We start from the raw sequence: 27,748 nt of genomic DNA, 5'->3' as shown, positions 1-27,748 counted from the left end.
GCAGGGAATTAATTGTATGAGAAACTTTGGGGCTTATATAAAACACATTTTTATGAAAATAAACTTGAACAGTCATTAAAATGAATAGTTTTTAAATAAGACTCAAACTGCATGGTGGTGCCAAGGAATTTTAGATGCCTTCTTTATTGGCCTTGTTTTGGGTTCAACTCTGCATTTTCTAAGACAATATCAGGGCCGTGGAGGTAAGTCTTAGCTTATAATTGAGAATCAAATGTATAATTCCAGTGATAGATTAGAGGAAATAAAGGAATAAAAAGCTTGAATCGTATTTAGTTCTAAATACCTTCATGAATAAGTAATTCTATGTTGAAGAATCCAACATGTTAGCAGGAAGCATTGCCTAGTAGTTTGGCCTCAGACCAAGGAACCAATTAATAGAACTCAGCATCCCAACTTTGGGACACTCCCTGGGCAACTTATAAATCAGAAATGTGAGATGATCCCCACTTTCTCATCTGCCAGCATTGAAGAGGAGCATCTCTGGCTTAGAGATCTGTGTACTTCAGGGGCACGTTCAGAGCTGAGCTCTCAGCCTGGCTACGCTACTCTGAAACCTGAGTGGCTTAAACAAGGCACTTCCCAGGGTTCATCAGAGGTGAGAAAAGCAACTGTGGACTTGCAGGGGTGGCCCGTACAGCTGTGTTCAGAAATGTTGGAGAGGGTCAGAGTTTGATACCTGTGTGCTCAGTATTCTCTCCTTTCCTCATTTCTTCTTGGGAAGGTAGAGCTGGTGCAAGTGAGGCTCAGCTGTGTGGGCTCCACTCCTGTTCCAGGGCAGATGGGAAAGTGACATCCTTTTTAATTGGTGGGAACTTGAGCTCATGGTCCCCAGTCCTTGGAAGAATGCCTCACTGCTTTCCATACCCCCCACCACCCACACACACATGGTTCCTACCCCACCAAATCACTAACATTTTTCCTCTCCTTAAAGGCATATTTTCCTCCCTGCATGGAGATCCTTGTAATTATTTAGACAAAACCTTCCATAAGGAGAAAGAAGGGAGGCTCTTGGAGTTGTAGACAGAATGGATAAGAAGAGTGTTTCTCCTCTGGTTTTATATTGAGGTACATAATTTAACTGATGGCCCATTGACTTCAGTTTCAGAGCACATCATGACACCATTTTGTATTGCCCACGGGGCTGTTGTGAGTTCTCAGCGAAGCAATGCTTCATCCTGCAGAGCAGGACCCTTCCCTACCCACTTCCCTGGTTCCCTGCTTCTGGTTCTTACTGGGATTGATCAGAGAGACCCAGTGGCACTCAGAGGCCTCCAGAATGGTGGCAATTTGTGTAGTGAAGTGAGAGCGCCCGGATGGTAGCTGTCAGGCAGCAGAGAGCTCTTGGGGTGGTGGTGATGTCTCTCCTATATCCTCCAGGTGCCAGTCTGAGCTGCTGGAAGGAGGTCTTCACTTCTGTGAAGGGTAGCGGAACACTCTTAGCACTGCTGGCCTCTGGCCACATTCTTCCTACAATTTGACTCCATCTCCCCACTGTGGTGTAGACTGTGGTGTGATGGTCTGACACATTTGTGCCATGGCACCTACAGCCGGGCCCCTTGGAAAAGTAAAGCTGCTTAGGTGATTCTCTCCTATCCTTAGTTGTGGGGCCAACCCCCCATCCCCACATCAACTGCTCTAGAGTGAGAGCCAGGGGAAGGGACCCAGGGAAAGACAAGAAATGCGATAGGTGCTTGGGAAGACTTCCAGTGATTTTTTTTCCTTGATGAAAACACATTTGGACCTAGAAGGTCTGAGGTGCCTTTTCGGCTGGCCCCCCAAAAGCATGACTAGAGACATGAAAGCTTGACACGTCCCTTCTTTTTTAGCAGCATGGCTCAGTGAATCCATTCAAACCCATTAAGATTTTCAGAGTGACAGGAGGAGAAAATCCTTCCAGTGAACACTCTTCAGATACTGTGACCGAACACCATTTCCCTGGACCTGGACCATTTTCTCGTTTTGAAAATCCCATCAATTGCAATCCCTTCCTCGAGGCTGAGCATCTGGCTTTTAACTTTCCTTTTTTTTTGACACAAAAGCCTATAGCAAAGGCGTGTAGATATATGAATTACATACCTGTTAGTAACACCGTGTTGCCCCATGTTTAAGAGGTAATGTGGAAAGCGTTTTCAATTTTTTCTGGGTTTGTAAATCTACAGAGATAATTATCCTTCAAAAGAGTGGGAGCAGCCACCAGGGTCAGGAAACTTGGCTCGCAGACCTGGACCCTGCTCCTAACTAGTCTTATGATCCTTGTTTGTAGGATTCTCAAGTGAAATTGTGTGTGTGTGTGTGAAAGATGTCTTAAGCAAACTGTTTTTCTGTGGGAGCACAATTGAATTAAAAAAAATTCTAAATTAAGCACATCTTCTCCAGGAGCACATCTGTTGCACAGAATGGGGCCCATTCCATCAATACAGTTGCCTGCAGAGCTATGAAGTCATCCCCATCTTATTCCTGAAACCAAAAATGAGGATAACAGGCCAGTATTAAATATTAAAGTTTTTCACATCTTGCTGCTCTCTTCCAGAGGACACAGAGAACACTGACATATTTTCTGGAGCTCAGGTGGATAGCTAATGGACTGGAGAAGCTTTTAACTCAACTGGAGCGATACATAAAGGGAAAACTTAATTACAGTTAGGATTCAGTGGGTTATAACTGGATAAACAAGTAGCCTCTGTATTTCGAAGTATCTAAGACACTATTGATCATAAGATGCACCATTATTTTATGTACCTCTGAGGAGAGAAAGTGCTGCCAAATTAAACTATGGCCACATTGCTTGATGACTTAGAATTGTAATTTTATACTTGTTGAAAGAGCTCTTTAAGGCTTAAGTGCGTACAGCAAAAGGAAAATATAAGCAGAATACATTGGCTGCAGTATTCCTAACCTGTTTTCACAAGATGGGCTCTTCTGAATGCCTCTCTGACTTAGGGTTACTGCTGTCTGTGGTTCTCTATACCTCCTTCCCTCACACTGAGAGCAGTGATGATGAGCTTTTCTATCCCAGAGCACTACTTTACTGATCTGATGTTTTCTAACCCAGATGTCTATTTACAAGTTATAGAGCTAGTGCTCCCTTCATCTTAGCAGAGGTAAGAATCCAGGGGTCCTTAAGTGGTTTGTTAACTGAAAGGCTAAAGTTTGCAATTATGTGAACTTGGCCACTGGAACAACAGCCGAGTATGCTCATGTGACAATGCCACCATCTCCATCTTGTTCAGCAGTAATTATAAGATGCCACCACCAACATCATGAGGGCTGCCTGGCAAGTTGCTTTCTTCTTCCTTCCTGCTGAATCTCAGCCTTTATTTGTAGGACAGTCTCAGGTATACAACTCACCCAATGCAATGAGTGAATGAGGATGCCTGATATTGTACATGGCCATGCCCTGTGAGTTCATTCCATGGAAATGAGAAGTCAAAGAGAGGGTGAAGCATAGATTCTTGCCATTGAAGACACATTGGTAATATGTAAGACTGTACCCATTGGTTGGAGAAGGCAATGGCACCCCACTCCAGTACTTTTGCCTGGAAAATCCCATGGACGGAGGAGCCTGGTAGGCTGCAGTCCATAGGGTCGAGAAGAGTCAGACATGACTGAGAGAATTCACTTTCACTTTTCACTTTCATGCATTGGAGAAGGAAATGGCAACCCACTCCATTGTTCTTTCCTGGAGAATCCCAGGGACGGCGGAGCCTGGTGGGCTGCCGTCTCTGGGGTCGCACAGAGTTGGACACGACTGAAGCAACTTAGCAGCAGCAGCAGCAGTACCCATTGGTAATATGTAGTTCAAGGAATGATCTGGCTTGACTAGCTCCTGATTCTGAAGCCTTAGCCAATCCCCTTTCTGTCTAACATGTTACCTTGTGTTGGGCTCTGTCACAACACATCTTTGTGTCTGCTGTGACCCCTTTGAGAGCAGCACCTGTATCTATTCCTCTTTGTAACCCAGTGCCCGGAGCAGTGCCTAGGCTTCAGTAGACTTTGGCTGAACATTTGTCAAAAGACTGAAGATGGAGAGGATGGGACGGCAAGATCAGCCAGGTTTAGAGATGATGGAGTTTTCCTGTTTGACCTGAAGTGGAGGCTATGGGACAGGGAGCAGTGGAAAGTTGGAGCACTAGTGAAGGGCTGGTGCCAGGGCCTGGGGGTATCACCAGGAGGAAGCTTATTGGGCAGCACAGAACCCAACAAAAACTATTCAAAGACTATTTCAGAGCACCTACGTGTACTGCATATTGAGTCATAGATGACAATTTATGTGGCAAAATGAATTGATCAATATTACCCATGTAGCTGATAAGATCATCCAAATAGAGAAACTGATACACCTGTTCAAAGAGGCTATTTTTAATAGTAACAGTTATTTATTCATTCAAAGATTCTACTAAGACTAATATAGTAGCTGTGGACCAGGCACTGAGGGCATGTGGATGAAGTGATGGGAACGTCGCTCAGTTGTGTCTGATTCTTTGCGATCCCATGGACGATATGTTCCCATAGTCCAAGGAATTCTCCAGGCCAGAATACTGGAGTGGGTAACCTTTCCCCTCTCCAGGGGATCTTTCCAATCTAGGGATCAAACCCAGGTCTTCCATATTGCAGGCAGATTTGTTATCTGGTGAGCCACAAGGGATTGGGTAGCCTATCCTTTGTCAAGGGGATCTTCCCGACCCAGGAATTGAACAGGGATCTCTGAATTGCAGGTGGATTCTTTACCAACTGAGCTATGAGGGAAGCCCCATATGTGGATGAGTAATGCATAATTAGTCTTTGGGTAGATAAACATGTAAAGGCTTGTGTAAGATAGAGTATTTAGGATTCACTGTACTTTATTCAGAGTGCTATGGGGGTACAAGCGAGTGTTCATCTCTCCATGAGTAGATCAAAGAAAATTCCTTAGGGCCAAGATGATTCTTAAAATATTTACAGACAAGACAGAGATAATTGTCCTCTATAGAAGTATTTCCTGCAGAAGACTGGTATCCCTTAAAAAAGAGTTCTTTGGTTAATTAAGTTTAGAAAATGGTTCATACTCCATTCACATCTTGGAATTCATGGTGTGTGTTAGCATATTAAAGTTCCTTCAAGATCAGTAGTAAACACAAATAAATGAACAAGCAACAAACAGAATGCCAACTTATTTGGTTTAATCTACCTTTTTTTAAAGTTAGTTGGCCATGGAAACTTTCTGTGGTAGAATATCTTTTAATATCTTAACACCTATTAATATCTCCTGCTTCTTAATATCTTCACAGTATAGCTTAGACAACAACTCATGCTTGATTTAGGTGGGAGCTTGGTTGAAAACAGTGGGCATTGGATATTCTTTCTAATACTGTGAGTTTCTGCTCAGAGTTCTCATGAAGAACTGATATTTTTTGTTGCATGTGAGTGAATACATGTGTTCATAAGCATGATTTATGTCTTTCGGTATCCAAAATTCTCTTCACAAAGGCCAAAAGAACGTATACCATCTGCCTCAAATGCCATATAACTTGAGTGAGAATGACCACTGTATTGGTATCAACTGTCGTTGCACCCCAAATGATGTTTATGAAATAATGTAAATACTGGAAAAATGCATACACTTGGGATGCTGTCCCTCTTGAGAACTTCTGCTGAGTAGATTAAGGGCTTCTAAGACATTCTGGCTAGCTGCAATGCTTTATTAGGCTTTACTTTTGTATGTACTTTTGGTATCTATGCAGAAATCACTTGTCAAATACCCTGGAGATTTTTTCATCTCCATGTTTGAATATTGTAATGTTTGAAATAAAGTGGACCCCTATGTTATACTGCAAAATTCAGTTTTAACTGAGCAATAAAAATAAATGTTCACCAATAAACTCATTCTGAAGATTCTATTGTGCCCAGATGGTTTGAAATGGCTTTGGCTTTTTAATGACCAGTAAGTATTCTGCATTGGGACACACCAGTTCAACTTGTCTGTAAAGTCAAGTCTCATTTCCCTAACCCATGTTTCCAGTTTAACCAGAAATGTATTCTGATTAGTAGACCCATATGCAGTGTTCAATTCTATTGATTGATTGATTGGCTGAGTGCACTAAAATATGGACTGGGTCATCTGTAGTCTTCCAAATGCCCAGTCCGCTTCTTTTACTCCACGAGAGATTGTATTGCAGAGTTTAGCAAAGCATTGCAGCCCATGACCAGGAAAACATCAGAAGTGATTTCTCTGTGATTGAGATGTGGCTTTAGGACTGACACTATTTCCTTTGTGTGCATTTGGGTAAAGAGAAGTTTTTCGAGAACTATTTGTTAAGTGAATTTGGCAAATGAGTGAATGCATGCGTGCCTGCCAGGTCATGGCAAGCGACATTCAGACTTGAGCTTCTTGTACATCAGAAGGTAGATCTGTGGATTTCTGAGGCAGGACAGCACCCTCCCCTTGATGTACACGCTTATCATAAAACTGATGAGAGATATTCAGTGAGTCCTCAGGATAGCTAGACCTGAAAACATTTCCTTTCCCCTTCCTTCCAAAGTGTGTTCCCCTGGACAGCCCTCCACCCAAGCCCTGACTGTCTGGGAAAAGTGCCAGGAGGGAGGAGTCGGTGAGCAAGGCTTGAAAGGCATCTAAGGGTAATGAGAAAAACACGTCTCACTGCGCACACGGCTCTTTCTGCCTCGGCTTCGCCTGTGTAAGCTCGTGGGAGCGGCTGAAAAGCACATTCTTTAAAATCCTGGCCCTTAAAAGGAATGCAAGTTGGACTGCAATGTCAGCTTGGCTCTGCTTGGACTGCAGGACAGTTCTTTCATTGCTGACTTTTTGACATGGTAAAACCCAGACCCTTCCTTGCACTTGGGGGATGGTTCATAGAACTGATGCAATTTCAAGCCCTTACTCCGTCCAACTGTATTGGATTTTTATCACAATACAAAGATTTTACAAATTGCATTTCTATCCTTCCTCTTTGGCTTCCTCGCCCTCATCTCAGAACCATGTCTTATCCGGAACCAGACGCATTAGATGTCCAAGTAAGCCTTTGCTCTGGACCCTGGGGTCAGGCAAGTCACATCCATTTCTTTCCACTGTTTAAAAAGCCGGCCTGAGCCTGCACCACACTTGCCCGCAGCAGGTTGGGTCAGGCTGTGGGTGGCCAGAGCATGAGCTCACCCCCTTGTCTCACTGCCCAGCTCACATCTCATCTTGCTGAACTGTCACTTGCTTAGTTAAATCTGAGTTCCTGAAACATCATTCTTCAGCTATTTTCATCTTGGGAGATTTGAAGCACTTCTTCAAATGTATTCCAACTCTGTTTGGAAATTCAGCTTTGCTGACTTCTGACCTTTCATGAGGTCCCCTGAGTTTAATTGCCTGCTGTTACTTTAGAATTGATCAGACATCACTGCTTCCTTTTCCTTGCATGTGGAAACATAGACTGTGACTCCTACAGACAAGGGGCTTCATATTGCCTTTGCTCATCCCTGCCCTGGATTTCCATGGACAGACTATGTGCCTCTGAGCAAGGAAGCACATTGAGCCATTGGGTGAGTTTCTCAAAGAAAGGGCTGGTCCAACATTTTCATAGGCAGACATTCATTAGATAACTGCCTTATGGAAGATACTCAAAACTGGTCTGCCAAGACCACTGCCCATAAAGTGGAGCCTAGATTTAGACAAAAGTTTCATTTGTTCATTCATTTTTTGGGTGTCCTATGTCCTAGCACTGCAGTAGAGAGTAAGTGGGTAATAAGAACAGACAGTCTACCTTTTAGGGGTTTAGACTGAAGGTGAAATAAGATGTGCATACTCACAGCAAAGTTATTTCCCAACAGGATATAACTGTGAGTTATCACAAGCAAAGTGTCTGGGTTCATGGGAAGGAGGAGGAAGTATGGCTGGGAATGAAACAAACATGATATACAGTGTATCCTGGGCAGTAACTAGGTAAAGCTTCTGCAGAGCCCAAGGCAGACAGAGAAAGGTGTCTCCAGCTTTAAGAAACTTACAGTCAATTGAAGGGGAGGAGGTGCATGCAGGGCACTGTGAATCCTGAGACTGTGAGCTGTGGCTGGCTGGCACTGTCCAATTAGCCCCAGTCCTCTGTTCCTCCCACATTATGGTGGGCAAATGACCCCTGGAAATGATGATACTTCCAGAAAGATTCTCATCTCCATTTCCAGCCACACCTAGCTGGAACAACCAGGAAAAACTGAGAATCACCTTAGCTTTGGAGACCATTTTTCATCCTTGTATCTTTCTCCGAACCAGATTCTAGCCGTTTCCATTTTCCAGGTTTCTAAGTGACTTTGATTTTTCAATATAGTTACAAGTGTCTTGGGCTTTACGTTTAATGAAATGGCTTTTAAATAAGTGCAGAGACACTAGAGAAAAGGGCATGGCAGATTTTCACCTTATGTCCCTAGCCATTAACCATGGGTCCTTCCTTGCCTGATCGCTGGAGTACTGCTGGGGCACAGGGAGGCGCTGTCTGCAGCAAGAGGGGGCAAGACTTTAGGAATTTGCATTGTGAGTGTGACTTTCTTTAGTTTTTTTTTTATTTTGTTGAAGTATAGTTGATTTACAATGTTGTGTTAATTTCTGCTATACAGCAAAGTGATTTCAGGTATACATATAAATTTTTTTTCATATTCCTTTCTATTATGGTTTATTATAGAATACTGAATACAGTTCCTTGTGCTATACAGTAGGCCCTTACTGTTTATCCACTCTATGTATAAAAATTTGCACCTTCTAATCCCAAGCTCCCAATCCATCCCTTCCCCACCCCTGCCTACCCCCTTTGAATTTCTTTAGTTTTCAGTAGGAATAGCTATGTGTTCCTGTCACAGAGGGCTTCCCTTATAGCACAGTTGGTAAAGAATCTGCCTACAATGCAGGAGACCCGGGTTTGATCCCTGGGTCGGGGTCGGGAAGATTCCCTGGAGAAGGGAATGGCAACGACTCCAGTGTTTTTGCCTGGAGAATCCCAGGGACAGGCTACCATCCATGGGATCTCAAAGAGTCAGACATGACTTAGCGACTAAACCACCACCACCTGTCACAGAAGTGGGCTGTCATATTTTCGGTTCTCCCCATGAATGGTTTTGTTGTGGGAAATTGCCAGGTAGAAGGGATGTGGGTGTTATGCTCCTGCACATGTCCTTTGAAAGTCCTCACATCTTATCTTTTTATCATGCCTTACTCCTGTATGTCTGTGCACAGGCTTAGATACACACTCAGACACATTTGGTCCAGAAGCACATAATTTCACTAGGCCATTTTGCAAAATCAGGTCTGTAAAGTCAATGCAATGTTGTGACAAAGCCCTGGCTGGGAGATTGGGAGGCTTCAGTTATGGTCCTGGTTTTTATCCCAGTGTGGCTCTGAGCAAGTGCTTTTCCCTTTTGCCTCTTATATTTCTCAACTGTACTATTAGGTGTTCAACAGTGCAATCTTCAGGGGCTTTCTATGATCCTAAGGATCTTTCTCCCTATCTTATTGCCCTCTCCTGATACGGCAAAGGTTGGATGTTGACAGAGACCAGATCTCAGGTCCCTCTGAGTCTAGAGTGAGAGTGGAAATGAAAGTGTCAATATGGTAAGTCATCTCTTGTAGTGGGTGTTGGAGCCAAAGCTGCCATTTAAAGTCTAAATGTGTTGTCTGTCAGTTAGCTCCTAGGAAACCATGGCAGTACCTCACTGGGCTGGGGCATGGGAGAGGGACATCAAGGAGGCAGGGCCACTATAGTGCCCATACCTGCAGGGAGCTTTAATTATTTCTAGACTCAATTTGCACATATGGGCTGATTTCATTCAGGATGGAAAATGGAGTAAGTCCTGACCTTTCACATTCCTTGCTAGAAAAGAGGAAATCTGCCATTTTTCTTTAATGAGCAGTATGTTTTCCTTCCTCGGTGAAATGCCGAATGTTCCAGAATGAATCATTTAAAACACACTTAAACCAGATCCAGGAGATTTTCAAGTAGAGTTGGAATGCAATAGTTTCTCCATAGGATGTACTTGAGGGCCAGGATTGCTCAAGGGTAAAAGCAGTTGAGATTTACATTATAATCCATGAAACCCAGAAGAATTGGACTTACTAAGAACCTCAAAGAGATGTGAATAAATCTTTCTTTTTTAAGTTCAAGGGTAAAAAAAAAGGTCACCCAAATCAATAACCTCATCATAATAGCAGAAGATACACTGAGCAAGTTGTGACTTCTGGGAGGAAAACACGTCTCAGCCCTTCTGCCCTCTGGTTCCACGATCCATGTAACTCTTCCTGGTAACTGATTTGGAGCTTTTGCAGTATAACTTTTCTGTCCTAATCATGAGTTTCTCCATCCATCGGTTCATCCTTCCACCCTTCCATCCATCCATCCATCCATCCATCCATTTATCCCATTAATCCATCCATCTACCCCTTCCATCCAAGTAGCAAACATACCCTGAACACTTATTCTATGTCATGTGCTAATCTAGGTGATGGGAGAAGATTATATAATGGACACTTCCTGGTTTCCTCCTCAGGATTTAATACCCTCATTTCTTCTGCCAAGAATAAATTTTCCATGGAAGTAGTTTAAAAGGGATTGCCGCATCTCCAAGTATAGGTGTAACTCAGATGAACTGGATCAGTGAATCACATTGACACCACACCATCCTCTCAGCAGCTAGTCACAGTGATTAATTTGATGAGGGCTCCTCAGCCTTATAAGGTTATTAAAGGTCATCAGGAGTCAACCCAAAGACTGTTGCTTGAGATATCACTTATATGGACCTCTCTCTTCCTCTGTATAAGAACCTGGAAACACATGAAGAGACTGTGAATAGCCATCTGGTAATGATCAGGGAGAGCCTGCTGATGTTAGAGCCAAGGCCAAAAAGCTTTAGCTGAGCATTTGACAGTTAGAACTCTGGACCTGGTCACGTCCCTTGAGCCTTTCAATCAAGTTTTGCCTGGAGCCACACCTAATTCAGTTATGGGGGCCAATAAATCCCTTTTAATGTTCAAGCCAGTTTGAGATGAGTTCTGTTACTTACAGCTAAAAGCATCCTAACAGATGCAGAAGCAGGCAGCAGTCCCCAACCTTTTTGGCACTAGGGACTGGTTCCATGGAAGATAATTTTTCCATAGACTGGGGAAGGGGGATGATTTAAGGAAGATTCAAGCACATTATACTCACTGTGCACTTTCCTTCTAATTTCTTGCTGCCACTGATCTGACAGGAGGTACTATTCTGTGGCCTGGATGTTGGGGACCCCTGATTGTAGAGGTTAAGAGCTCAGATTCTGAAATGAAAAAGAGCTGAACCAGCTGCTTTGGTTTGAATCTCAGTTTCACCACCCAGTAGCTTCAATGGCCTTATCATGCCTCATTTTCTTTATCAGTAAAATGGATATAGTATTTCTTCTTCTGAAGATTGTTATAAGAATCAAGTTAGAATGTAAAAGCACTTAAACTGGTGCTTGGCACATAGTAAATGCTGCCGCTGCTGCTAAGTCGCTTCAGTTGTGTCCGACTCTGTGCGACCCCATAGATGGCCTCCTACTAGGCTCCTCTGTCCCTGGGATTCTCCAGGCAAGAACACTGGAGTGGGTTGCCATTTCCTTCTCCAATGCATGAAAGTGAAAAGTGAAAGTAAAGTTGCTCAGTTGTGTCCGACTCTTAGCGACCTCATGGACTGCAGCCTACCAGACTCCTCCGTCCATGGGATTTTCCAGGTAAGAGTACTGGAGTGGGGTGCCATTGCCTTCTCCAATAGTAAATGCTGCTGCTGCTGCTAAGTCACTTCAGTCGTGTCTGACTCTGTGTGACCCCATAGACGGCCTCTTACCAGGGTCCTCTGTCCCTGGGATTCTCCAGGCAAGAACACTGGAGTGGGTTACCATTTCCTTCTCCAATGCATGAAAGTGAAAAGTGAAAGTAAAGTTGCTCAGTTGTGTCCGACTCTTAGCGACCTCATGGACTGCAGCCTACCAGACTCCTCTGTCCATGGGATTTTCCAGGCAAGAGTACTGGAGTGGGGTGCCATCACCTTCTCCGATAGTAAATGCTACATAATGTCTAAAAAACAAGAAGAGAATGAAGCAGTGAAAAATACCTGGTGTCCACTCTAAAGAAGCGTAGTCTCCCTTCTGGGTGCCACCTCTGTGGAGAGGCGGCACCTGATGATAGTACCTTCTCAGTGAAGAATTCTCTGCAAAAACTATAAGGAGTTTTTGAGCAAAATGCAAAACTTCTCCACCAATCAGAACCATCAATTAGCTTTGTAACTGTGTACATGAATAGTACCCAGTTATACTGAGTAGTAACGAATAGTATCACTTTCATCAAGAGTGGAAGCTATTAAGCTTGTGACGGTAGTATAGTAAGGCTGTCACACTGTATCTTCTAGTTGTTATGATATTGCTTGCATACAACAGCCTATTTCTCTCTCTCATGTTGACCCATTGTATCAATATCCCTGTGTGATGAAGACATGGTAGATGTGTGGCATGGCCATGCCCTGGTAAGTTGTCTAACTAGTGTTAGTTTCTCAGTTGTGTCTGACTCTTTGCTACTTCATGGACTGCAGCCCTCCAGGCTCCTCTGTCCATGGAATTCTCCAGGCAAGAATACTGGAGTGGGTAGCCATGGCCTTCTCCGGGGGCTCTTCCCAACCCAAGCATTGAACCTGAGTCTCTTGCATTGTAGGCAGATTCTTTACCATCTGAGCCACCAGGGAAGCCCCAGGTTGTCTATAAAGACAGTGCAAAAAATGTCCTATCTGTCACTATGACATGGTGTCCGTGACATAATAATTGGTATACTTGTGTGTCACCATAATAGATGGTGCCTGTCGTTATGACATGAAATACCTGTCTGCCAAGATGTCATTATAGTCTTTTTCCATCATGAGGACAGTGCATGTCGGTTATGGTGACCTGGTATACCTGTCATATATACAGACTTATCATGTATAGAAAGGAGTACCTCCCCTTCTCACTCTCTATAACCAATGAGTCACCAAGTCCTATGGCATCACTTCCGAAATGTCTTCTAGCCTGACCCCTCCTTTCCGTCCCCACTGCTTCTGTTACAGGTATGGTTTTGAACTCCCTGACTCCTAGTTAATCCATTCTTAGCTCCACATCAGAAAGATCATTCTGACACAGATTGATAATGTCAGCCATTTTCCTAAGATCTAAATAGGTAAATGTACTTCATATTTTCCAAATACAGTAAATTCTCACACTCTCATTCTAGGTTCTCCAGGATTTGGTTCCAACCAATCTTTTTCTAGGTTTTTGTTGTTGTTCAGTTGCTCAGTCTTGTTCAACTCTTTTCGACCCCATGGGCTGCAGCATGCCAGGCTTCCCTGTTCTTCATCACCTCCCAGAGCTTGCTCAAACTCATGTTGACTCGGTGATGCCATCTAACCATCTCGCCCCCTGTGTCCCCTTCTCCTCCTGCCTTCAATCTTTTCCAGCATCAGGGTCTTTTCTCATGAGTTGGCTCTTCCCATCAGGTGGCCAAAGCACTGGAACTTCAGCTTCAGCATCAATCCTTCTAATGAATATTCAGAATTGTTTTCCATTAGGATTGACTGGTTTGATCTCCTTGCAATCCAAGGGACTCTCAAGAGTCTTCTCCAGCACCACAGTTCAAAAGCATCAATCCTTTGGCACTGTTTAAGATGTCCAATGTGATGATTTGATATATGCGTATCTTGCAAAGTGATTACCACAGAAAGGTTTATTAACACATCCATCACTTTACATAGTAATTGTTTTTGTTTGTTTGTTTGTTTGTTTGCAACTTTGTGGTGAGAACATTGCTACTTTCTTAGCAACTTTCAAGTATACAATACAGTATTGTTGTCTATAGTTGTCATTGTTATCTATAGTTATCGTTTGATTCCAAGAACTTATTTATATTATAATTAGAAATTTGTACCCTATGACTAATATTTTCCCATTTTTTTCCCCACCTTCCAACAATCTAATTTTATGAGTTTGGTTTTTTTAAGATTCCACATTTAAGTGAGATTATCCAGTACTTTTCTTTCTTTATCTGACTTACTTCACTTATCTTCATGCCCTCAAGGTCCATCCACATTGTTACAAGTGGTAGAATTTCCTACTTTTTTGTTATTGAATGATATTCCAAGGCAATGGCACCCCACTCCAGTACTCTTGCCTGGAAAATCCCATGGACGGAGGGCCTGGTGGGCTGTAGTCCATGGGGTCGCTAAGAGTCTGACACGACTGAGCAACTTCACTTTCACTCACTCACACACACACACCCACACACACACGCACACACTGCGTTTTCTTTATTCAATCATGCAATTTTTTCTTTTAGCAATCTCCATACTGTTTTCTGTAGCTGTTGTAGCAATTTACATTTGTATCGACAAGGCATAAAGGTTTCCTATCCTCAGCATCCTTGCCAGGATCTATTCTCTCGTGTCTTTTTGAGAATAGTCATTTTCACAGCTGTGAGGTGATTAATATCTCATTGTGGTTTTGCTTTGCATTTCCCAGGTGATTAGTGTTATTGAGTACCTCTTCATGTATCTGTTGGTCATTTGTAAGTCTTCTTTGAAAAAATATTTATTTAGATCTTTTGCCCATTTTTAAATTGGATTACTTTTTTTTTTCCTATTGAGTTGCATGACTTTTGGATGTCAACCCCTTATCAGATAAATGACTTGCAAATATGTTGACCCATTTTGTAGGCTGAGTTTTCATTTTGTTGATTATTTCTTTTACTATGCAGAAGGTTTTTAGTGTGATGTGGTTCCACTTGTTTATTTTTGTTTTTGTTGCTTGTGCTTCCATGTCATATCCAAAAAGATAATTGTGAAGATTAATGCCAAGGAGCTTTTGGCTTATGTTTTACAGTTTTGAGTCTTAATTTTTAAGTCTCTGTTGAGTTAATGTTTTAAGTAAAGTAAGATAGGGAGCCTACTAGACTTTTTAGAACTAACACCCCAAAAAGATGTCCTTTTCATTATAGGGGACTGGAATGCAAAAGTAGGAAGTCAAGAAACACCTGGACTAACAGGCAAATTTGGCCTTGGAATATGGAATGAAGCAGGACAAAGACTAATAGAGTTTTGCCAAGAAAATGCACTGGTCATAACAAACACCCTCTTCCAACAACGTAAGAGAAGACTCTATACATGGACATCACCAGATGGTCAACACCAAAATCAGATTGATTATATTCTTTGCAGCCAAAGATGGAGAAGCTCTATACAGTCAGCAAAAACAAGACCAGGAGCTGACTGTGGCTCAGATCATGAACTCCTTATTGCCAAATTCAGACTTAAATTGAAGAAAGTAGGGAAAACCACTAGACCATTCAGGTATGACCTAAATCAAATCCCTTATGATTATACAGTGGAAGTGAGAAATAGATTTAAGATAGATAAAATGCCTGATGAACTATGGAATGAGGTTCGTGACATTGTACAGGAGACAGGGATCAAGACCATCCCCATGGAAAAGAAATGCAAAAAAGCAAAATGGCTGTCTGGGGAGGTCTTACAGATAGCTGTGAAAAGAAGAGAAGTGAAAAGCAAAGGAGAAAAGGAAAGATATAAACATCTAAATGCAGAGTTCCAAAGAATAGCAAGAAGAGATAAGAAAGCCTTCTTCAGCGATCAATGCAAAGAAATAGAGGAAAACAACAGAATGGGAAAGACTAGAGATCTCTTCAAGAAAATCAGAGATACCAAAGGAACATTTCATGCAAAGATGGGCTCGATAAAGGACAGAAATGGTATGGACCTAACAGAAGCAGAAGATATTAAGAAGAGATGGCAAGAATACACTGAAGAAATGTACAAAAAAGATCTTCATGACTCAGATAATCACGATGGTGCAATCACTGACCTAGAGCCAGACATCCTGGAATGTGAAGTCAAGTGGGCCTTAGAAAGCATCACTACGAACAAAGCTAGTGGAGGTGATAGAATTCCAGTTGAGCTATTCCAAATCCTGAAAGATGATGCTGTGAAAGTGCTGCACTCAGTATGCCAGCAAATTTGGAAAACTCAGCAGTGGCCACAGGACTGGAAAAGGTCAGTTTTCATTCCAATCCCAAAGAAAGGCAATGCCAAAGAGTGCTCAAACTACTGCACAATTGCACTCATCTCACACACTAGTAAAGTAATGCTCAAAATTCTCCAAGCCAGGCTTCAGCAATATGTGAACCGTGCACTTCCTGATGTTCAAGCTGGTTTTAGAAAAGGCAGAGGAACCAGAGATCAAATTGCCAACATCCGCTGGATCATCAAAAAAGCAAGAGAGTTCCAGAAAAACATCCATTTCTGCTTTATTGACTATGCCAAAGCCTTTGACTGTGTGGATCACAATAAACTGGAAAATTCTTCAAGAGATGGGAATACCAGACCACCTGATCTGCCTCTTGAGAAATTTGTATGCAGGTCAGGGAGCAACAGTTAGAACTGGACATGGAACAACAGACTGGTTCCAAATAGGAAAAGGAGTACGTCAAGACTGTATGTTGTCACCCTGTTTATTTAACTTCTATGCAGAGTACATCATGAGAAACGCTGGACTGGAAGAAACACAAGCTGGAATCAAGATTGCCGGGAGAAATATCAATAACCTCAGATATTCAGATGACACCACCCTTATGGCAGAAAGTGAAGAGGAACTAAAAAGCCTCTTGATGAAAGTGAAAGAGGAGAGTGAAAAAGTGGGCTTAAAGCTCAACATTCAGAAAATGAAGATCATGGCATCCGGTCCCTTCACTTCATGGGAAATAGATGAGGAAACAGTGGAAACAGTGACAGACTTTATTTTTTGGGGCTCCAAAATCACTGCAGATGGTGACTGCAGCCATGAAATTGAAAGACGCTTACTCCTTGGTAGGAAAGTTATGACCAACCTAGAGAGCATATTCAAAAGCAGAGACATTGCCAACAAAGGTTCGTCTAGTCAAGGCTATGGTTTTTCCTGTGGTCAAGTATGGATGTGAGAGTTGGACTGTGAAGAAGGCTGAGCGCTGAAGAATTGATGCTTTTGAACTGTGGTGTTGGAGAAGACTCTTGAGAGTCCCTTGGACTGCAAGGAGATCCAACCAGTCCATTCTGAAGGAGATTAGCCCTGGGATTTCTTTGGAAGAAATGATGCTGAAGCTGAAACTCCAGTCCTTTGGCCACCTCATGCGAAGAGTTGACTCATTGGAAAAGACTCTGATGCTGGGAGGGATTGGGGGCAAGAGGAGAAGGAGACGACAGAGGATGAGATGGCTGGATGGCATCACTGACTCGATGGATGTGAGTCTGAGTGAACTCCGGGAGTTGGTGATGGACAGGAAGGTCTGGCGTGCTGCGATTCATGGGGTCGAAAAGAGTCGGACATGACTGAGCGACTTCACTTTCACTTTCCACTTTCATGCATTGGAGAAAGAAATGGCAACCCACTCCTGTGTTCTTGCCTGGAGAATCCCATGGACAGAGAAACCTGGTAGGCTGCAGTCCATGGGGTCGCACAGAGTCGGACACGACTGAAGCGACTTAGAAGCAGAATATATAGAATATAGAAATATATTTATATATGTTATATATACATATATGTTCCTTATGTGACATATATATGTATATGTATATATATATATATATAAAACTAAAGCTGAAACTCCAGTCCTTTGGCCACCTCATGCGAAGAGTTGACTCATTGGAAAAGACTCTGATGCTGGGAGGGATTGGGGGCAGGAGGAAGAGGGGACGACAGAGGATGAGATGGCTGGATGGCATCACAGAGTAGATGGATGTGAGTTTGAGTGAACTCTGGGAGATGGTGATGGACAGGGAGGCCTGGTGTGCTTCGATTCATGGGGTTGCAAAGAGTTGGACACGACTGAGCGACTGAACTGAACTGATATATATATTCACACACACGTGTCATCTGCAAACAGAGATAATTTTAATCCTTCCTTTCCTATTTGGATGATTTTTATTTCTTTTTCTTGCCTGATTACTCTGGCTAGAACTTCAAATACTATTGTGAATAGTACTGGTGAGAATGGATGCCCTTGTTTTGTTCTTGATCTTAGAGAAAAAGTTTTCAGCTTTTCACTGTTGAGTATAGTGTTAGCTCTGGACATGTCATACAGCCTTTATTATGTTGAAATATGCTTCTTTTTATAGCCAATTTGTTGGGAGTTTTCATCATGAAAGAATAATGAATTTCATTTAATGCTTTTTCTGCATTTGTTGAGATGATCATGACTTTTCTTTTATTCTATTAATGTGGTGTAGCCCATTTATTGATTTGTATAGCTGAAGCATTCTTGCATCCCAGTGATAAACCCCATCTGATCATGATGTGTGATCCTTTTAATGTGCTGTTGAATTTGGCTTGCTAGTATTTTGTTGAGAGTTTTTGCATCTGTATTCATCAGGGATTTGGCTAATGTAATGTCCTTATCTGGCTTTGTTATCAGGGTAATGATAGGCTTATGAAATGCATTTTTGGAGTGTTCCTACCTCTTCAGTTTTTTCTTTTTTTGGAAAGAGTTTGAGAAGGATTGGCATTAATTTTCTTTTAATATCTCTCTACTGTTCTCTACTACCTGCTTCTGGCCCAGACCTGGTATACAGTGAGGGTAGGGTGGTATAAATAAATGGTTTGACATGTAAGCTTATAGCTTTCTTAATAAATTAGAGGAAACTTGGTGGATGTATTATTTATGGCCCACCTTCATGTCCAAATTGGTGTCATAATCTGAACATTTATGAATAGATTAGCTACTTGGAAATGGGCACATTTCTGCATATTTACCTTTATGTGTATGTACTAATAGCAGCAAGAACCATTAGTGAATTCATTACTTTTGAATCCAACTTGCACTTCTACTGCTAAGGTTAATTATTGATTTGTTTTATTCTGTGATTAAAGCCATTAGCCACTATTAGCAAATGATGATGTTTATGCATGTTTGAATATCAGCTGGGCTGCATTTCATAGCAGGGGCCCAAGCTAAATTAGTATTCTCTGGAACTGACATCTGGAATGGTGATACATGGACTTGCTGAAGGTAACCAATGATTTTTCCTTGCAATAGAAGGATAAACAGTGCCTGATTGTCTTTGCTAATTATTCTTCCTGAGTGCAGTCACTGACCGGAATTTAGTTTCAGATGAATTTGGCCTTTGTCGTTTCTGATTTTGAATAATCAAGAGTTCTGAGGAGTACTTTGAGAGAAAAGCTGAGATGTGTCCTGGCTCTCCTGCCTGAAGACTCTGCTTTTTAACTTTCCTTTATCTAGGAAGTGGAATGGGCTCATTCACTCCTTGAAATGGTTGGGAATGGAATTTGCAGATCAGTTTGGCTTCACTTGAACGCTGCTTCTGCCAATAAGAGGGAGACACTGGCTAGAGTGCTGAGTTGGTCACATGATCCTAACTGGAGGAGGATTGGCCTGAATATACTGGCACCAGTGGAACCAAGTGGCCAGAACTCTCATGTATCCAACTGCAAGGCAGGGTGGGAAATGTAGCCTGGCAGCTCTGTCTGGCAAAAGAAGAGAAATAGTTTGGAAAATAACTAGCCAATGTCTGCTGAAATCCCTTTTGCTTCTTTCTAGTAGATGAAATCAGCCCATACTAAGAGGATTTTCACCCTGGGCCACTTTCTCAGCTCATCATCTCTTTGCTTGGCATCTCAAGGAAGCTGACCTTCAAGCACATACTTTCCTGAATAATCTTCAGCTGTCTCTAGGCAAAGGCTGAGAAATAGCTTGAGGGCAGAGGCAGCCACGAACCTGAATTCCTGGAGATCCCAACAGGGTGTGGGGTACATGGTAAACACCTATTGAGTGATGACTAGCTGACTGAATGATTTTAGGTGAACCTAAGGTTCTTGTCATCTGACTTTGACATATATTCCTTTTAGAAGACTCGTCTCTTTACCCTTTGCACAAGCCTTCCTGATTGTTATCTACAGTTCATCTTTCGCAGGGAGATGGTTCAATTAAGACAACTCAAAATGAGTCCATGATTCAAAGGTACAGCTGACTGCACTCTGATTAACTTCCTATTCATCAGTCACAGAGATATATGATGGGAATTACCAGGGCAGGCGGGAGAGAGGGCAGGCAGGCTAGTGGGGAAGGGAGATAGAAGAAGCTGGAAGATCTTTGGGGGTACAAAGAAAATGAGAAAAGTCCTAAGAGGGGGGGTGTTCCCAAGAGGAGGAGAAGCCTGGAAGATAGCAAGAGATAGCACACGGTCTTCTAGGAAATGTAATTTGATGTCTGAGCATTAGTGAGTCTGACTCTAAAGTTAAATTGAACTTTCTTATGATGTGAAAGGGAAAATAAATGTTAGATGCTAGCAAAGGCTGATAACTCAATGGCTCAACTGAAGGGATTTTTGACGTCTTGCATTCCAGCCTCCCCTCAGCCACATGATCCCAGTGCTTTCTTGAAAGCATGAGTGATGGTGCTTCTTATCCAGAGAGGCTGCTGTTCCCTCTGTTAGGAATTAGAATTGTAGCAAAGACATCACACCCACTCATGGTTTCATTACCAAAGATATGCTGAAAACCACCTCCTGGCCAAGCTCAGAACCCTTACCTGATGCCAGATACCTACATCTCAATGTCTACTAAACATCTCACCTGAATGGCTAATGAGCAGCTCCAGCAGAACATGGGAAAAACTGATCTCTTCTCCGTCCTTCCTGGGTTGCTTCTCCCACTGGGTCAGGGGACCACACTGCACACTGTCCACACAGTCTCCAGAAATGTGGGCATCCTCTGGGACCCCCTCTTCTGTCTCACCTATTATGTTCAGTTGTCCACCAGCTCTTATGAAGTTGCCCTCTTGATCTCTCTCCAATCCTGGTACCACTTCCCTAGTTCAGGCTACTGGGATGTTTGCCCTGGATTATGTTACCCATTTCCTAACTGAGCTCCTTACCTCCAGTCTTGCCCAACCCCATTCCTATGACGCAGTGACCTTTGCATAGTGAAATCTGCGTAAATCTTTGCTTCCCATTGTCTTCAGCACCGAGACTGACCTTGAATCACTGTCTTACTGCTGGGGACTTCTCCATCCTCATCTCTGGCCAGTCTTGCTTTCACTCTCCCTTCTAGCCACATGGACGCTTAGTCCCGAGAAGACAGCCTGTGCTTATCTTCCCACCTCTACAGTTTCCTCTGCCTGAAGCCCTTTATCTCTGGCCTACTCCCATTTCCTGACAAACATCGACTCATTTCTTGTGAGGCAGGATAGACTTGGCTTCCTGACCTGCCAACCTGGGATCCCTTTTCTCAGCCTTCATGACACTCTGTGCTTTCTCCTGTATGGAATTACCATAGTGCGCTGCATTGATACATTTCCTTTTCCCTTTTCACTATCCGACTACTCCAGGCTACCATGACTTCTCTCACCTGGACTGTTGCCACACCTGGCATCGTACACCTAACCTGAGATAGATTCCTCACTCCTAGACCTAGCCTGCACCAATTTAACCTCCAGAGCTTTATTTCTGAAGTACAGATACAAATTAGATCATGTCTCATCTTAAAACACTTTAGGCTGTTTCCCCTTGCCTTTAGGATAAATTAAAAAATCATTCTGAACAACTTTGTCATGAGCCCTTACCCATTTACCCCTCCAATCTCATTTCCCTCACTCCATTTCCATTGTGGTTATTCTGAGATACAATTTCCCAGGTGGCATAATGGTAAAAAATGGACTTGCCAATGCAGGAGACACAAGAGGCATGGGTTCGATCCCTAAGTTGGAAGATTCCCCTGGAGGAGGACATGGCAACCCACTCCAGTATTCTTGCTTGGAGAATCCCCTGGACAGAGGAGCTTGACAGGGTCGCATGGGGTCACAAAGAGTCAGGCACAGAATATTTAAGGATTAGTCTTCACAATATTGTCTTTGAACTTGTGTTTTATAAGTGAAGTCCAGTGGAACAGTGGAGATGCGCTGGGGGTCCCACACCCACACCACATCCCCAGGACAGGTTCTTAGCTGCTCACTCCTCTGCCTTGACCAGCAATCTCAGCCACCCTCTGCTCCCAGAAGGGACCTGGGCAAGGGTGTGGCTCTGAGTCACAGAGCAGGGCCTGTGATGGACTGCACTTGCCCTGGGAGTATCTCTAAGGCAGGTTCATGCCACTGAGATGCAGGTCTTCTCCCATACAAAGCTTTGGTTTGAGGCCTTCCGCTAGCTTTGCTGAACTTCTGGAAGGATGCTGCAGTCTAGAGAGATGGAGAGATGGAGAGAGTAAGGGAGAAGGAAACAGCTTTTCCTGCTTTCAGAACAAGTGGCCCTGTGTTTCCTGTATTTTCACGTTGCAATGAGCCCTGCAAACTGTACTTTGCTGAAGACAAACTATTCCTCGCTCTGACAGGTGCGCAGGTTTGGCTCGGTCTTATTCTTCTTTAGCATCTCTCAGACCCACCCATACCTCTTCCTTTCAGTTTCCATCACCTTCATCCAGGACCACACTTCTCCTCTGGACAATTTCCACAGTCCCTTGTTGTATCCCAGGTGCCTAGAAGAGGGTTTTCATACAGCAGGACCTCAGTAGGTATTAACATATGATGAATAAATGAAGGAATTAAATAAAAATATGAAAAACAGTCTTTAACATAGCATGCCGTCAGTTCTGCAGGTTAGTGCTTTGGTAAAGTGTCTCTGGGAATGAATGTGAATGTGTTAGTCGCTCAGTCGTGTCCGCCTCTTTGCAACCCCAGGGACCGTAGCCTGCTAGGCTCCTCTGTCCATGGAATTCTCCAGGCAAGAATACTGGAGTGGATAGCCATTCCTTTCTCCAGGGGACCTTCCTGACCCAGGGATCGAACCTGAGTCTCCTGTACTGCAGGCAGATTGTTTGCTGTCTGCGTCACCAAGGAAGACTGCCTTCCTGGGATATCATTGATAATAGCCCTGGGAATTATTCAATTAGATCTGCAATCTGGCCTCTGCCAGAGGCTGGTCAGAGCCCTGGGCTGATTTTCTGTGTGAACGGGTTCTGCCTCACCCTTCACCTTCAGAGAGCCCAACTTCAGGGGGCAGGCGCACAGCAGGGGAACTATACAGCCTTCATCGTAAGCTGTTTCTGAGGCATTGGAATGACCAAGGGGCAGTGTTTATTTCCAGAAATGAAAACCAATTAGGTCTTCAACAAATATTGCAGGCCATAGCTAGATAATAACAGCTCTGCTGAAACAGAAAGTGATGGGGCCTAGTAACTTGTACATGACGGGGAGTGGGTATTGGGAGTGTGGTGCTAAGTTTTGGTTTTACTTCCCTGCCTTTGTTTACACAGTGGGGCATTTTGCCTGTGAGACTCTAGGAGATTGTCTGTAGCATATGAGAAAATTGCTCCTGAAGAAGTTGCACAAGGTTTACCGTGTTCTGGCTGGTTTAGTCTCTACCGCTCTGGCTTCACTAATCCTTTAGTGCAGACTCAAGGGCCCACTGGGCTGAATCTGCTTTCCTTTCAAAGACACATCACCTAATCTTGGTTGCCATCTACATAGTCACAGAATTTGTGCCCACCCATCACTGCGTGGGTCACATCCTCGAATGCTTCAGTGGTTCTTACCATTGGGCTACAGTCAAGAAATTCATCGCCATGATGCACATAACAGTACACAACAGTGCCAGGGCATTCTGCTGATAAAGTGCCCAGAAGTACATTTAGTGGCCTTCGTAATAACATTGACTCTTTTATTGGCGCAAGTATATGTTTCTGTGGTTCATGCAGCTCAGAAGAAGGCAAGCTATATCTGGCAAGTGCTGTCTTGCCAGGTGTTATTGCTGTGGAGGGCAGGTATCGTCAGTGTGGGGAAGGCCTTTCAGTGGTGTGTGGCTCCCTCGGTGACTCATGGTGAGAGGACTGAGATCTCGATGACTGCAGCAGTCCTCAACCAATGAGAAATAAAGGCATCTCCTTTTCTCCATCTACTTCCTTTATTGACAGGAGATAGAGTTCAGATGCTGTAGATAATTTGAAAGTTCTTTCCAAGGTCTTTACAGACTCCACCACTGTATTCACCCAAGGGTCATACTTCCTGAAGGCTGCTTCTAACCAGTGACTAAGCACAGCATAGGTGCTAAGGCAGAACCATTTCAGCAAGATGCAGGATGGCCCCAGCAGTGAATTTGGCTTGAGTATTTATTTGTTTATTTTTGCTGAGCTGTGTGGCATGCAGGATCTTAGTTCCCTGACCAGGGATCAAACTTGTGTCTACTGCATTGAGAGTGCAGAGTCTCCACCACTGGACCACTGTGGAAGTCCCTGGCTTGAGTATTTGCAGTGGCATTGCAGAATCTGTCTTGAAACTGTGCTGCAGTCCAAGGTGCTTCCCCCCAAGTCCTCCTTCCTTCCCTCTCTCCTTTCAGAAATATCAGCTCTGCACCATAATATGAAGCTTTGCTCCCTCCATTCCCCTGCTCCCTTCTCTAACCAATCTCTTGAATGTCTACTCCTGTTTTGACTTCCCCTTCTCAGGGACCTAACTGAATGCAGTCCCTTGTCCAAACTATCCATACTCAGGAGTAAGTAAACCTGTAATTTTTGTGTTTTACGATAATGGAACCAAGAGATGCTGGTGTGAGGGATCAAGCCATTCTATTCAAGAGGTAGAGGAGCAATAATTGGAGAAGGGAGACTGGAAAGGCGTCTAGGGTTTGGGCATCTTTGCAAATTTTAGAAATTGACACTGCATCACATGCAGGCCCAAGAGGGTACAGAAGCTTCAACCGCAGTGGTGGAGGTTTCGTGCCCAGCCTGCACTCTGTGACGTCATAGGAAGGAGTCACTCTGAGCCCACAAGGGTGGTGGTGGTTGAGAATAGTAAAGACCAGATTCATAGTCAGAAATCAAAGCATTCTCCATTTTCCAATAAAAATATAACAAGTCAAATTTGTGGAATGCATCTAAAATAGTGCTTGGGACTTTATATAACACCAAGTGCCTATATTAGAAAGATGAAGGGTCTCACATGGATAATGTAAACCAAGAATTGTCAAATTATGGAAGGTGAGCAAAATTGACATGTTTATTCTCTTATGTATCATCTATGGCTTCTTTCATGCAATAACAGTAGAATTGATTGGTGGCAACAGAGGTCATATGAATCGCAAAACCCTAAATAATTATTCTCTGAGTCTTTATGAAAAAATTTTGCTGGCCATTGATCTAAGCTTCCACTTTAGAAACTGAAAAAGGACAAATGAAACATAAAGTAAACATAAGAAAAGAAATAATAGAGTAGAAATCAATGAACAAGAAAAAATAAAAACAATGAGAATAATCAATGAAACTAATATATGGTGCCTTGAGAAGATCAGTAAAATTGATAACCCAAGTCATACAGAGCAGGAAATAAAAACAAATTGCCAATATCAGAAATAGGAGAGGAAACATCACTGAAGATCCTAAAAGCATGAAAATATAACACAGGAATATTATGAACAATTTTATGACTGCGAGTTTGATAATTTAGATAAAATGGACAGGCTCTTCAAAAAACACAAACTACTAAAATTTATTCTAAAAGAATTAGATAACCTGAAAATCTCTATGTCTATTAAAGAAATTGAATTCATAGGTGAAAGAAATTTTCACAAATAAACTCTAGGTTCAAATGACTTCACTGGTGACTTCTAGAAATAGTTAAAAGAAATGATACCGATTCTGCACACTCTTTCAGAAAATCAGAGAATGAAATTTAAAAAACCAACTCATTCTATGCAGCCAGAATTACTCTTATACCGAAATGAGGGATAGATATTACAAGAAAAAATTGACAGACCAGTGTTCCTTATATAAAATAGATGAAAAAATTCGAGGCTTAGCTAATTACATTTAACACCACAAAAGAAGAATCATGACCAAAGAAGTTAAACTCCCAAGTGCAAGACTGGTTCACCATTTGAAAAATCAGTCAGTGTAATTCACCATATCAACAGGCTAAAGAAACCCTCTTGCTTGCCTCAATTGATGCAGCAAAAGCATGTGATATTTGTGATAAAAAGTTACAGCCAAGTATAAATAGGATTAGACTTTCTTAACCTAATAGAGTACACCTAAGAATAACCTCTAACAAATAGTGTTCTTAATCCTGAAAGAATGAATGCTTTCCACCTAGGATCAGAAAGAAAGCAAGAATGTCTGCTTTGCCCAGTTCTATTCAACATTGTTTGGGAGGAGCTAGCAACTGCATTAATGCAAGAAAAAATTAAAAAACTTCCAAACTGGAAATAAGTGTCCTTTATTTTCAGGTGACATGATCATCCTGTCATGTAAAAAATTTGTAAGGAATTTGTAAAAAATTCTAAGGAATTTGCAGAACAAAAAACCATAAGAACTAATTAGTGAACTTAGCAAAGTTGCAGGGTTTGATTGATGATTGACACAAAAATCAGTTCTGTGTACTCTATACATTGGTATATACAACATTAGCAACCAGAGAATGAAAATTTAAAAAACAACTGTGTTAAAAATAGATAAATGTGAAATACATTGGGATGAATTTGACAATACGTGTATAAGCTATACTCTGAAAATTAAAGAGCTTTGTTGAAAGCATTAAAGATAACTGAAGATGTAAACTATGTTCATGGATGTAAACAAACAATAATGTCAAGAAGTCAGTTCTCTCCAAATTGATGCATAGATTTCAGTTAAATCCTAGCAGTCTTCTTTTTCTATACATTTATAAGCAGATTATAAAGTTTATATGGGAATGCATAGGATCTAGAATAACCAAAACAACTTTGAAAGAAGGGACAAGAATTTGATTCCAAAGCTTTGAAGTGACAGTATGAAGGAAATGTAATATTGATATACATATATGTGTGTAGTTTAATGGAACAGAATAGAGGCTGAAGATATACATGGACCTTTATTTGACCTATTGATTTTCTATAAAGCTTAATGCAATTTAATGTTGAAATGACTTTTTCAACCAGTTTTGTTGGAGGAATCACAATATGCAGAAAAATGGATCTTGACCCTTAACTTAACTTGCTCAGTCGTGTCTGACTCTTTGAAACCCCATGGACTGTAGCCTGACAGGCTCCTCTGTCCATGGGATTTTCCAGGCAAGAATACTGGAGTGGGTTCAGTTCAGTTCAGTCGCTCAGTTGTGTCCTACTCTTTGCGACCCCATGGACAGCAGCATGCCAGTCCTCCCTGTCCAGCACCAAATCCTGGAGTTTACCCAAACTCATGTCCATTGAGTCGGTGATGCCATCCAACCATCTCATCCTCTGTCGTCCCCTTCTCTTCCTGCCTTCAATCTTTCCCAGCAACACAGTTGTTTCAAATGAGTCAGATCTTCACATCAGGTGGCCAAAGTATTGAAGTTTCAGCTTCAACATAAGTCCTTCCAATGTACACCCAGGACTGATTTCCTTTAGGATGAACTGGTTGGATCTCCTTGCAGTCCAAGGGACTCTCAAGAGTCTTCTCCAGGACCACAGTTCAAAAGCATCAATTCTTCAGCGCTAAGCTTTCTTTATAGTCCAACTCTCACATCCATACATGACCACTGGAAAATCATAGCCTTTACTAGACGGACCTTTGTTGGCAAAGTAATGTCTCTGCTTTTTAATATGCTGTCTAGGATGGTCATAACTTTCCTTCCAAGGAGCAAGCGTCTTTTATTTTCATGGCTGCAATCACCATCTGCAGTGATTTTGGAGCCCAGAAAAATAAAGTCAGCCACTGTTTCCACTGTTTCTCCATC

This window comes from Bos mutus, chromosome 11, assembly GCF_027580195.1.
Source record: "Bos mutus isolate GX-2022 chromosome 11, NWIPB_WYAK_1.1, whole genome shotgun sequence".
Lineage (NCBI taxonomy): Eukaryota > Metazoa > Chordata > Mammalia > Artiodactyla > Bovidae > Bos > Bos mutus.
Note: the sequence above shows the minus strand (reverse complement) of the source record.